The sequence below is a fragment of the Seriola aureovittata genome, chromosome 13, assembly GCF_021018895.1.
Source record: "Seriola aureovittata isolate HTS-2021-v1 ecotype China chromosome 13, ASM2101889v1, whole genome shotgun sequence".
Taxonomy (NCBI): Eukaryota; Metazoa; Chordata; class Actinopteri; order Carangiformes; family Carangidae; genus Seriola; species Seriola aureovittata.
The window spans coordinates 18,590,263-18,603,002 of record NC_079376.1 but is presented as its reverse complement, the minus strand read 5'-3'; positions in this window follow the sequence as shown (position 1 = coordinate 18,603,002).

The following is a 12,740-nucleotide window of genomic DNA, read 5'->3' as shown; positions in this document are numbered from 1 at the left end:
AAATATTATTCTGTGTTAGAGAAAGTTTTATAAGCCTTAAATGGAGTCAGGCCTGACGCACATTGGGTCCCCCCATGGGAAAAAGACAGGAAGAGAAAAAGAGAGGAAAAAATATACAGTGTATGTGTCCAGAGGCCTGTTGCTGCTAAGAGGCAAGTTCAACACACCCAGTATGTCTTTTCCCTTTCTGGCTTCACCGAACCTGGTTATCAACTGGCTCAGTCAACACTGGATTTTCCCATTCAACTACGAGCACGTTCATGTGAAAGAGGCAGAGTTGTTAATTATAAGCAACATCATGAGAACTATGAATAAAGTACTTAATATTATATTAGAAGGAATGATGATACCTGCAGGTAAATTCAGGTGATAATCAACAAGGTGAAATGTAAACAAATACAAAAGAAACACAAAAAATTATTTCCAAAGAACAAAGTTTAAGGATATACTACAAGTAAGTACAGGAATCATTAAGTTTCTTCCTGTGTGAGCATTTTTGCTCTTTTTTCTGATGATGAATAAACTGTTACGAGCATGTGATTCAGAAAAAAACATTAAAGAAATATCAGACTGAAGCAGAGAGAAGAGAAGACAAGTAGTTAATGTCTGGTGAGGACAATCTGACTAAAATGTTCATTTATAATCATGGGAAATATTTAATAGTGTGTGGATAATTTTCCTCATAAAATACATCAGAGGGTTTAGTTTTTATTTCCAGTCTTCGTCATAAAGTCTCCTCATGTTATTCTGAGCTGCAGTGATGGAAGAAGAGTAAACGCATCAACACTGTCAGGAGTTCTGTTGGGATTAAAGAATCTTTGTTCAATTGAAAATGAAATAGTAATTATGTAGTTATTTAATGTGATAAATGCTGCCTCTGTTTGTTGGGGGCTCTTTTAAAACCAGAGTGGATACATGGAAAGCTTCAAACATCTATAAAAATATCTGTTGCTCTTTATTACTTGTCACCGATTACTCCGTTTTTTCCAGGGATGTGATTGGTCAGTATTTGGGCTGCTGTAAGGTTTTGATCTGATCCTCCAAACTTGGAGGAGTTCAGTTACCATGGTGATGTGCCCCAGTGAGAAGTGCACCATCATCGTAACCCTGAAAACCTAGGTTTAAACCTGAAGGTACGTCCCCCTGTCCTGCCTCGTCGTACAGACCTCAGATGACTTTACAACAGCGACATTGTTCCCCGGCGCTGTTCAACAATTATTTTCACCCTGGATTTTACAAAACCTTTCTTAAGGTGCTTAAAATTCAAACACCATCCTCTCTCCTCGGACATCCTCTGCAGCAGACAGACCCAACAGACCTGCCAAAGTGAATTTACCTAGTAAAGTGAATTACAGGGTGATAAATGATACTTTGGCAGCAAGGTAGTAAACTGCTGAGAGAAGCTGAATAGTAATGTGATTTGTCAAGGAGTTTATAAGCTGTAAGTGCTGCGATGAAATGACTGGCCCCATTGGAAGAGATAAACACAAGGGGGACGTCTTTGTTTTGTAGCCTGATCGACCAGTGGGAGGCCAGTGGAGAGGAACAGGTTAACATTTATTGTGCTTATACTACAGAAAGGAGGGACAGTGTCTCCTATATGGCTGAGTACTGTACAGTACTCTTCAGCAGAGCAAGAACATCTTAAGATAGATACTAGACTGCTGATGTGTCATGAATAAACATTTTCTGGTTTAACCTCTTCATTTCCATATGGGAGGTCTCTTATATCTGGGGAAACTAGATACTAAAAATATCTCCCTGAACTTGCCCCAGACTCTCCCCGACCTACACGGATGGACACACACACACACACACACACACACACAAACACACACAGACAGACACACACACACACACACACACACACACACACACACACACACACATACACATACACACACACTCCCTATCACTGTGGCTCTGCTGTGTTATGCTGTGGGAGGCTGAAGTGGCCTTTGTGGGCTGAGCTGAATATCTCCGTCCACTCTGGCAGGGCCTCAGAGTGGCTGCTGCCGCCTGCTGCCTCAGCCTTGGGTACGGGCTGCCAGCCGGCCCGCCGACCAACCTCCCTGAACCCCTGCCAAGCTCCTGACGCCACCCTGGGTGGTCCCTCTTCATGCGGCTCTGGCAGGGCCCTGCTCAAAACGCCCCCCCACCCCCACAACTCCCCTCCTCTCTGGCTCCCTCGGCAGCCACAAACAACCTCACTGTGTTCCCGATGTGGAGCTCCACTGAGAATCAGTCAATGTTGCAAGTTATATTTTTATCATAAGGGAGGATGTGGATGTACTGTATTTTTGAGGGTTTTGGAGAAGTGAAAAGTGAAAAAAGAATGTCTGTAGGCTGGGCCGTTTATATTTAGTCTGCATATGAATTTGTGTTTATATATTTGCATGCTTTTTTTGGGTGTAGGTGTTACTGATGGCTCACACACACCGAAGCAAAGATGTCGTCTTGTTTCATTCACATCCACCGACGTCCCGTAGATCTGTCTCTCTCTGTTACTATCTCCATTCTTTCGTCTCTCCGTCAGCGAACCGCAACCAAAACTTAAAATCATCAAGGCGGATCACTGAAATCACCGGCGGGCCAGTCCGTACGCAGGGTTACAGTGATGAGTTGGAAACTGACTGTCAAATTACATGATGAAGACTTGAGATTCTCCTGTTACAGATATCGCATCAGGCAGCCAGCAAATCAAGCCGGCTTGAGCCAGAACGGCGCTCCCATTCCCCGTCTCCCTGCTCTGGAGTTGGGAGTCATGTTCCCATGGACTCCGGAGGTAATTGTGCCAGGCCCCTACACTCCATATGACCACCCTTCTGTTGCTCTGCTGCCCCGCCAAAGAAAATGCACTCCCTCTCCCTCTCTGTCTGTCTTGTCTCTCTGTATCCTGTCCAGAGATTCATGACTCCTGCGCCTGATTGTGGACGATTAAAATCATTAGAGGTCGTTAGTGGGAGTCACTTACCGCTGTGAAGGTTGGGTGGGGTCGGGTAGAGAAAGGGGGTTAGAGGGGGTGTTGCAAGGGGCCTATGGGGGTGGGTGAGGGTGAGGGTGTTAAAGGGGAGACGAGCATCACTCTCTCCTCTGACCTAAACGAAAGCATTACGTGCTGCCAGATCCCAAATGCACATATACAGGCACAAATATCCATCTGCCCCACCCGTCCACCTCAAACAGTCTCACACACGCACATACACCAAACCCACCCAAGCTGCCGCTGATAGCATCAGCAAAAGTCTCTGAAGAAAAGCACCAACGTGTGTATTAGCACTGTGTGTAATCACAAGGCCTTTGGGGACCCTAATGGATTAGTACACTAACACACTGTCAACTCTGGGCCAAGCTGGGCCCACACTTACACATAAAAACTGCTAACATTGTCAAATGACACAATCACAGTGCTGGAAAAGCCCTAATTGCCCCTGTTAGACATCAACAGAGGACTTCATAATACTCAAATGACTCATTTTTGTGCCCAATGTTTTGAGCGAGTTGATTAGAAAAAGGCAACAATACAAACAGTGTATTTACAACAAGTGATCATCATCAGCTTTATGAAAATGTGCTCGCTGTCAAAAGTTTGTACGACTGCCTTATTTTGAACACAGATGCAACACAGATGTGTTTATCTCAGTAAGTCGCGGTGATAGCTGCAGTTGGTTAAAGCAGCCATATATTAACTCGAACGTACTTGGAAACATGTTGCCGTTAGACTGATCCTATCTGTCTGTCAGTGACTAGAGTGGCTGGACAGCTGTTCTAGCCAGTGCGTGCTGTGAGTGGATCACCGGGCTGTAAGGCATGAATAATAGATGCTGTTTATGAGTGTATGTTTTCCATCTGACCCCTGGGTCTACAGCGAAAACTGCAGCGGGCCTCTTAAGGGGCTGAAGAAGAAGAAAAGGGAAAGCGAGAGTGAACGACAGAGAGACAGATGAAGCTCACCCAGGGAGGTGATGGGGCATTTAGCGCCCAGGGACCCCCCATCAGCCGTCAGTGACATGTCCAATCAGGGTTTATACACAGAAAAACACACACTTCCCTGCTGCTGCTGCTGATACTAAACAGTGAGTGCTGCTTTTACACAGACAGCACTGTAGGGAGACAATGCTGCATTTATGCTACAGTGAGCAGCGTCGTGAAAGCAGCCTTATACTAAACCCTGGTGTGTGCACTCAAGGCTTTTCCACAGATATTAAACTACAAGATATGTAACGAGTTTCTAATATAACTCTGACACATATCGAGCAGCCAAACAGTGAATGTGTTCAGCTCTTGTGTTGGTGCAGCAGGAAACACGCTGAGTGAGGAAAGAGAGTGACATATTTGGGGCTCTAAATATCACGACAGCTTGCTCATTAAAAACCATGGTGGGTTCCCTCTGGCGAGCACGACAGAATTAGGACCTGCGAGTCGGCTGTGGCCTGACTAATGAAGGTCAGGCATCTGGTGCAGGTTGTGAGGCCCAGACAGTGGGGATAACCTGCGTCTCTACTGCCCACAATTAACACAGGCGGCCGAGTGCTGCTTTAGAGGCTGCGGGCCTTAAGACTCACACAGCTGGCCCGAGTCGAGGCCTCTCCCTGACACGGTTCCTAATGACACAGGGGTCATAGAATGTGTGTCTTTTACAAGGGTGGTTACGGTCTGTGGGTCCTGACAGTATTTTCATATGCTGAGAGGTTTTGGTTTGGGGATCATGAGTAGAGGAGGAAACAGAGGAGTCGTCACGGCCCTGATCGCTCAGGCTGTAAACCTCTGCAGAGCGTTGAACCCCTGCTATCAACTCTGCAGCCTGTCAGAGGGCTTTACCTTCATCTTCACTCAGTGACTTTGTTGTGCAGTTTGATAGTGAAGTTGGGTAAGTGTAAGTTTAAGCATACCCCATGCTGTGGCTAGAGTACCACTAGGTGGCATGGTCACTTTGAGCACACACACACACACACACACACACACACACACACACACACACACACACACAAAGCAAACCGCTGAGAAATAAGAAAAAGTCAGGCGTTCAAATTTGACACATTTCATCACATTCACAGCTTGATGAGTAAAATGTTTTTGCTGCTTATCTGATTGATCAAGAGATGACAACTGATACACATGAGATGTACAAAAAAGAATCAGCACAGAAACTGAAGTTCCAGAGCATTATCTGAGAAGTAAATGCTGATCAATGAGATATTGAAAAATAACAGAGAGATATGCACTTTGACTATCTTTGGCCTTTGTGAAAGCAACATAGAGTAGTCATCAAAGGATGTTATGTCTTTAAACATTGCTCACCGTGTGACTGTAACCTACATATTCAGCAAAGTCACTCTGACAACAATTCTGGGAAAGAACTGCTCATGTTATTTTAGTGCTGTATGAAATCACCAAGAGGAAGAATGATGAATAAGAAAGATAAAGCTTCACAGTGTTAGAAATGTGTTGTACTATATATATACTCACCAGGCACTTTATAAAGAAAATCACACTAATGCTGGGTAAAGCCTGCATTTGCTCTCAAAACAGCCTCATTCCTTTGTGGCATTGATTCCAACAGATGTTAGAAACTCCTTCTTTGAGACTCTGCTCCATGGTGACATGATGCTTCATATCCTTTTCTGCAGATTTGTCAGCTGCACAATCATGCTGCCAATCTCCCGCTCTACCACATCCCAAAGGTGTTCTACTGGACTCAGATCTGTTGACTGAGGAGGTCACTGAAGTTCACTGAACTCACAGTCATGTTCATTAAACCTGTCTGATACGACTTTTGCTTTGTGACATGGTCATTATCCTGCTGGAAGTAGACATTAGAAGATGGTAAACTGTGGCTTTAAAGGCACAAGGTGAGCTACAACACTCAGATAAGTTGTGGTATTCAAACCATGATTGATTGGTATTAAGGGCCCAAAGTGCCAAGGAAACATTCCCTACACCATTACACCACCAGCCTGGACTTTGACACAAGGCAGGTAGGTGTCTGTTGACACCCAATTCTGATCCTTATGTCTGTGTACCTCAGCAGAAATCCAGATTCATCAGACCAGGCTATGTTTTTCCACTTTTTCCAGTGTTGGTGAGTCTGTGCTCACTGTAGCCTCAGATTTCTGCTGCCACATGATTGGCTGATTGGATAATTGTATTAATAAGCAGGTGTACAGGTGTTCTTACTAAAGTGCTTGATGAGCATATGTATATGTGTATGTGTACGACTGTATGTGCTAATTTATTTGTGTGCTTGTGCGACCTATGTATATGTGTGGGGGGTTGAGGGGGTGGATGGGTGCATATCTGTGAACATGTCTGTGTGTGATCACAGTTTGAGCCTGCTGAATCATTCAGTGTCCCCACAGTGCGAACACTCACACTAACGGCGGGGAGCCATTAAAGATCCATGAGGAGATCATTACAGGCCGCCGCCCAGCCTTCTCCTCTGCAGCCACCCCTCCACTTCCCTGGGGCAACTCCCTCTCTAAACAGTGGGGTCTAACCCCTCAACATGAGCTCTCTCCTGCCCGGAGCTGCTGGAGGGGCTGGGGGTCAGAGGTTAGCCAAGCAAAGGCGTGACCCACGGCACTAATGCACTTGTAACACTTTAAAACACTTTGGCGAGAGTTAAATAGAGCACGCTCTCAAGGAGGACCACACAGAGGGCCCGCTGGCTGCTTTTTCTCCTTTTTTTTCCTCTTTTCCCCTCACTCACTACTTGGTCTGCTCTCACAGCTTTTTTGGCTGCTGTTCAGGCCAAAGTTAGAGGAAAGTGAGATGTGTTGCTGTCTTCCTTCCTTTTCCCTTTTCTGTTTTATTTCAGAGCAAAATGACACATTTGCTAATTGAGCTCCATGTCTTGGACTAAACCATCATACAGCAGCTCAGGTGATGTTGGCTGCTGTTTCCAGAATTAGACAGTAAAGCTACAGTGTGCAGCCTCATGTACAGCACTGTGCAGTTAAACAAAACATTGCATTCAAAATACCACAAAAATCCAACATTTACATACTTGTCTGGACTGCTACCCAGGAGAGTGGAGAGTTATCTGGATGATAAGCATCATTTCACATGTCCACTTCACCCACCACACCTGACCCCCCCCCGCACACACACACACACACACACACCCCACACCCTCCAGAGACCTCTGACTGTTATCATGTCATGTGAAACCGTCAGAGTGGGCTGAGGGCATCTAGCACGCTGCCGGAGGACAATTAGCTCACATTGGGAGTCCCACTGGGTGGAAAATGCAATCAGACAAGAGTTATCACTGGCTGTCCTGGCTTTTCCCAGCATCACACCGGCTGGTATTGTACGTCCCAACCACCTCTGAAACACACTTGCAGCAGATTTGATTTGCTTCTGCTCTAATCACGTTGGCCTGAAAAACTGACTTTTCCATAGATTTGAGGAAATACTGTAAGTGCAGAGTGCACTTGCTGCTGTTGTGTAAGGCGCGGTGGAAGTTTGTGGTGGGCTTTATTTACATATTCTCATCATGTGTATTGAGCTAAGGGATGTTTTCAGTTTCAGATTTACGTGTGTGGTAAGGCTAAAAAATCTTGAACATCTTTTAAACTTCTTACTCTATCGTTCGAGCAGATTAAAGTAACCCCACATCATCCTCTACTCCACCTCGATTTCCTTGAACGCAATCATGGTTATCTGTTGTTACTGTAAAAGGCTTCTTAAGGAGGTCAGGCCGGTGTCATTCTCTGCTGATGGTTGGGGTCAGAAGGTCGGCCAGCCACCAGAGTGGCAGCTGTCATTTGACTGATGGCGAGAGTCCCTCTTCCCAGCAGGAAGTAGAGGTGTATGTGTGCTAGAGGCTGTGGAGTGTGTGGTTAGCTGGCAGGTCAGTGGTGGGCCTAGAGTGGTCTGGCCCCAGCCACCATGGAGCTCTCAGGCAGCAGTGGCAGCCCAGAGCACTGACAGATAGTGGGCATTATCATTTGTTAAGTGCCCCCTTCGCCTCTGGTCAGGAACACTTAACACTGCCTGTGGTCACTAAATGCTGCTGGACTGCCGGTAGCAAGGTAAAATATTTATTGTCGTGGAGTGGTGGTTTTCCTCTGCAGCAACCCTAAAAGCCTGGCTTGGTTTTGTGTTTTTAACCAGGGCCCTAAAACCAGGCTGCACAGGAGTGGCCTTTTACTGGACAATGTAATGGATCTCCATACGATCTGCCTACCTTACCACAAAATCACAGGCATTGAAAAGATTCAGCCACAATGTGTATGAAAGAATCTGTAAAATATATGACAAACATGGAACTGTAATTAAGAAAAGTAGCATTTCTAAAAACAAATACTTCTGTTCAGGAGATTTGATGTGATAAGCAACTTCTTCACTAAATTTGCAAGCTTGCACTGAATCATAAGTGGGTATGATTGGCTTTTGGGTTTAAAAACACATGTACTTTTTGAGGGGAATTTTTAAAGTCCAAAAGTCCAAGAAAACTGTATTTCCTATGAGCGTCAGCAGCCTTTAGTTTTCCCTTTTTCAGTGAATAAGTGAGTCACCTGTGATACATGCATTTGGAACATGTTCCTGCTAGCGACCTTCATGCGTACGTTCACATCTCTGGCAGCAGGGGACTTCCCAGAAGACCCTTGCAGCCTGTCCCCCCTCTAACCAAACCACGTGGCATTTACAACTGTGTCAACACACTGATAAAACGGATGAAGTGCGCTTTCTTATTGCTGGCTTGTTTTTCTGTGTCTGTTGTAGCCACGGCCTGCAGCATTGTTGGATGTCAAGTCATAGAGTGGTTGAACAGACCCTCCTTTTTGCTTGGTTTTAATGGGGTCGACAGAGGAGCTCCCACCTGTGGTGAGTCTGGCATTTAGCAGCCCATAAACTTCTCCCCTCCTCTTTCTCTCCTTCACCACTCCTCCCTCTCTCTCTCTCTTTCGCTCTCTCTCAGCCATGCACATACAAACTGTAGATAGCATTAGGTGCTTGTTTCCATGTGATCTGTTTCCAAGTTCGTCTTTGTCCCAGTTCAGCCTCTGGTGTCTGAACACCACAGAACCAAGTAAGAGGCGAGGGTGGTTTCTCCCCCAGTCGCCTCAGACTGACTGCCTTTTTGGGCTGTTGGGGAGGCTGAGGCCTGGGGGTTGTGGGGTTCTGGCTGAGTCGAACCCTGCCCCCAAGGGTGCTTGGTGGCATGCTTGGTCAACCTAGGCAAAAACTCACGAGGCTTGAGGCCGAGCAGAAGCCAGGCTGTGGCAGGTGCGGCTATATGGGAAATGGCAGGAAACAGCCACATGCACAGCCAGACAGTGCTGCTGCAAGATGAAACTGCTCCTGTGCTCAGCGGGTTAATATGGCCCACATTTAAATAATTAACACACGTATAGAAATTGAAAGGGTGTAGGGGCAGTGTTGCTTACCGACGACTCATTGTTCATGCAGGTGCACAGATTTGTCTCTCAAGTGAAACCAGAGTTGCATTCAACACATTCAAAAACTTTATTCTAACATTCTTAGGGTCATACCTAATAACTGTAAGAACATATGTTGAACACAAACTGAAACAGAGTGTCTTCAATATCTGCAGAGGAAAAAGAAAAAAAAGGAAAAGAAAAATTAAATTTCACCAGTGTTGTAAGATATTCTGTCCGGGAGACGGGGGGGAGCCAGGCGACCACGAGAATTCATAGGAGTGAGTCTGCAGCCACGTGGAGCTTATTTACACAATATTTGATTATGATCATTTGGCATTAGGCAACTTACTGATGAGCAAGTGAAAGCTGACCATTAAAACCTCATTGGAGGTCTGAGTAACAGGAGGTTAGGAGGCATCAAATCATTGTAGCATGACTCCACACAAACCACTCCGGCTGGCCTCAGAGGCAGTGTTGAATCTTCGTGGTTGTGAGAGTTTCTTTCTGGCTGAAGACACTTCTGGTGAATTTATCAAAGAAATACTTCCACTGAAAATCTGTGGTTGATAACCTGTAAATGTCACCACACAAAACTACAGGGTGAGAAAAGAGTTAAAGCAGGGTGAGGTTGCTGTGGTTTGCTGAAACCAGGTGATCTCTACACTGCTGTTTCCATGGTAGCAGACCGTCAATGTGACGGCAGAGCTGTAAGTCCTCACGTCATTTTCTGAGGAAATGGCAGACAATGCAGGACTGCTGAGCAACTTGCAGATATAGTGTGTTTCTGAGAATGGTGTGCAGGTTAGTGAGGGAAATGCTGCACATCACAAACACTGCAGGAGATTTATCAAGAACCATCTCTGTGCCAAAGACTGACAAATCTATATTGCAATCTGATCTCCTTTCTGATGCCGATTCCTGTTCTAATTCACATTTAAGGTTATTAGACATGGTGTTTGGTCATACGTGTCACCGCTGTCATTACGAACATTCCCACGCTGGCTGACCGTCAGCGCAACACATGGGCCGAGTCACAGTCTTTCTCATGAAACCACTGCGATGGCCATCAAAAAACCAATAACTTCCTCAGCATGCCGGCTCACTTCCGTCTTCTGCGTGTGGGGACCTGCCGTTGCCATGGTTCCCGGGCCGGCGTTTGCGTGCGAGCAACTTAGACAGCCGTCTGGGGTTTCACGCACACATAACAGGAAGACGCTGGTCGTACTTCTCAACCGTTTCTCACTTCTGCCTTCTTGATTTAGGGAAGGCCGGGGAGACGCGCAGACACAACACACAGCGACTGTAAGCAGCCGTTCTCCCCACAGTCAGAAAAAAAAGAAAGAAAAGGAGAAAAAAAAGTCTACCTTTAAAAATATGATATTAATGCTGATACAGCCAGTGTGATGTGCAACTGTGATGATTCATTTCTGACCAAAGTGAAACTAACATCTCTCCGCTAATATGGGGTAAAAACTGAAATTTTACAGTTTGAAAAACACTGTTTCTGACTTCATGCCGAATTATAATCAATACATTAATATGTAATCATTATAAAATAAGGCAGTGCCATCAAGTTTTGTGACACGGTTCAAATTACCCCTTGTGTGACTGTATGGGAGCTTGTTGCTGAGCTTGATCTGATCACAGACGTGGGTTTGGAAGACAGTCTCCTTTCCTCATTAGCATAATGGAAACATCCAGCTGTCAAAGTTGTGACAACCACAAAGTGTTGGATGAGGTGATTCATATCTGCCTCTCTTCTACAGGCTGTTGACCGTTGGCTTTGAAAAAGCTTATGTAAGCCATGAGTCACCCCACTATTCTTGTGCACCCTGATGGAAACCAAACAATAAAAAATATTGAATAGATTTGATCTCTAATTAATTTCAACCAATCACAGGCCATATGTTCTCAGTGGAGAGAGTGACAGGGGTTAAAGCGTGAATATGAAAAGAGCACTGCAGGATAAAGCAATCACAAATATGCCCACGCTGATCAACTTTGACCTTTATTCACATGAAGTGTCAAAAGTGGCTGCCAGAAAGATGAGAGACAACCACAGCTCTGTTGGTTTAAGTGCATGATAAGGTTTGTGCTCTTCTTAAGAGGAAGAAAGAAGAAGAAAAAAAAAAACACAAAGCTGCTGCAATCAGGGTGCCAAGTAGCTAGCCAAATGTAAATGCTAGGCAACCATAAAAGTAGCCTTAACTTCTCAGTGGCTGTGGGAAAGTGCATAGCATGTCTGTCGCATGGTTAAGACTCTCTCGGAGCACAGAGTTGTCAAGCCACAGAGGAGCAAACTATACTGTAAACTCATACCGGAACCCGTCTGCGGCCTGAGCTGTGCCAAGGCAAGTCTTCCCGATGCCAACCTGTCTCTGATTTCCCTCAACTACAGCAGGCAGGTCTGAACTCAGCACATAACAAACAAACCTAAAACACATTCACACACACTGAAACCTTTCAACAAACTTTAAAATCACTTCAGAAAAGAAACTGTATCCTTCAACATATTTCTATTTCATAAGCCCCAGTTTCAAGGTCCCTGACATTCCAGCAAATAAGGAATAATGTATTTTACATTATGGCTTATTTTGAAAGGGGATTCTGGTTTCAAATGATGAATATTTAAGTCAAACTGAAAATTAAAATTCTTGTTTTCTTTTTGCATAAAGCAGCTGTATCACTAGTAGGACGGCAGAAACAAAAGACACAAAAGAGCCATGAGCTGTGAACTGCAGTAAATGTTAGCTTTCCAGCAATGATGTTTCTTTATCTACATTATTATGTCGACACACATACTGTTTGTTAACCTGCACCTTGACTTGATGAATGAAAAGCACTCACTAACAACATTAGCTGGCTAAATAGATGGGTTTTACGATTTCATTTGGAATTAATTTGAAGAATTAGGGCCCAAGCATAAAGTAAAGTCCAAAGTTCTTATATGTGAGACTAAGGCTCAGTAGCTGCTGATATAAAGGACACTGTCAGTTAAAAGCCAACAGCCAGGAGATCATTTATTTAGCGGATGAAAAGTGGTGATCATGTCTTTACTGCAAGACCTCATTGCGGTCCAGTTACTGAACCAGTCAACAACTTATTTTGCTTATTAGACTTTACTTAGCATAGCATTACTGGCAATACCTCAAAAACAAAGAAATGATTCAAAGCCTAGCTCACCCAAGAAAGTAATGTTTCTTAAAAAAGAACAAGTGGTGCTGGAGCTTTTTTGCAAATAGTTTTAGTGTACCAAATGTATTTATCTAAAAACTATTTGTTCATTCACTTCTTAATTCTTTTTGGAATAAAAACCAAGCAACCAAACAAACATTGTTTTTAATGTGTGCT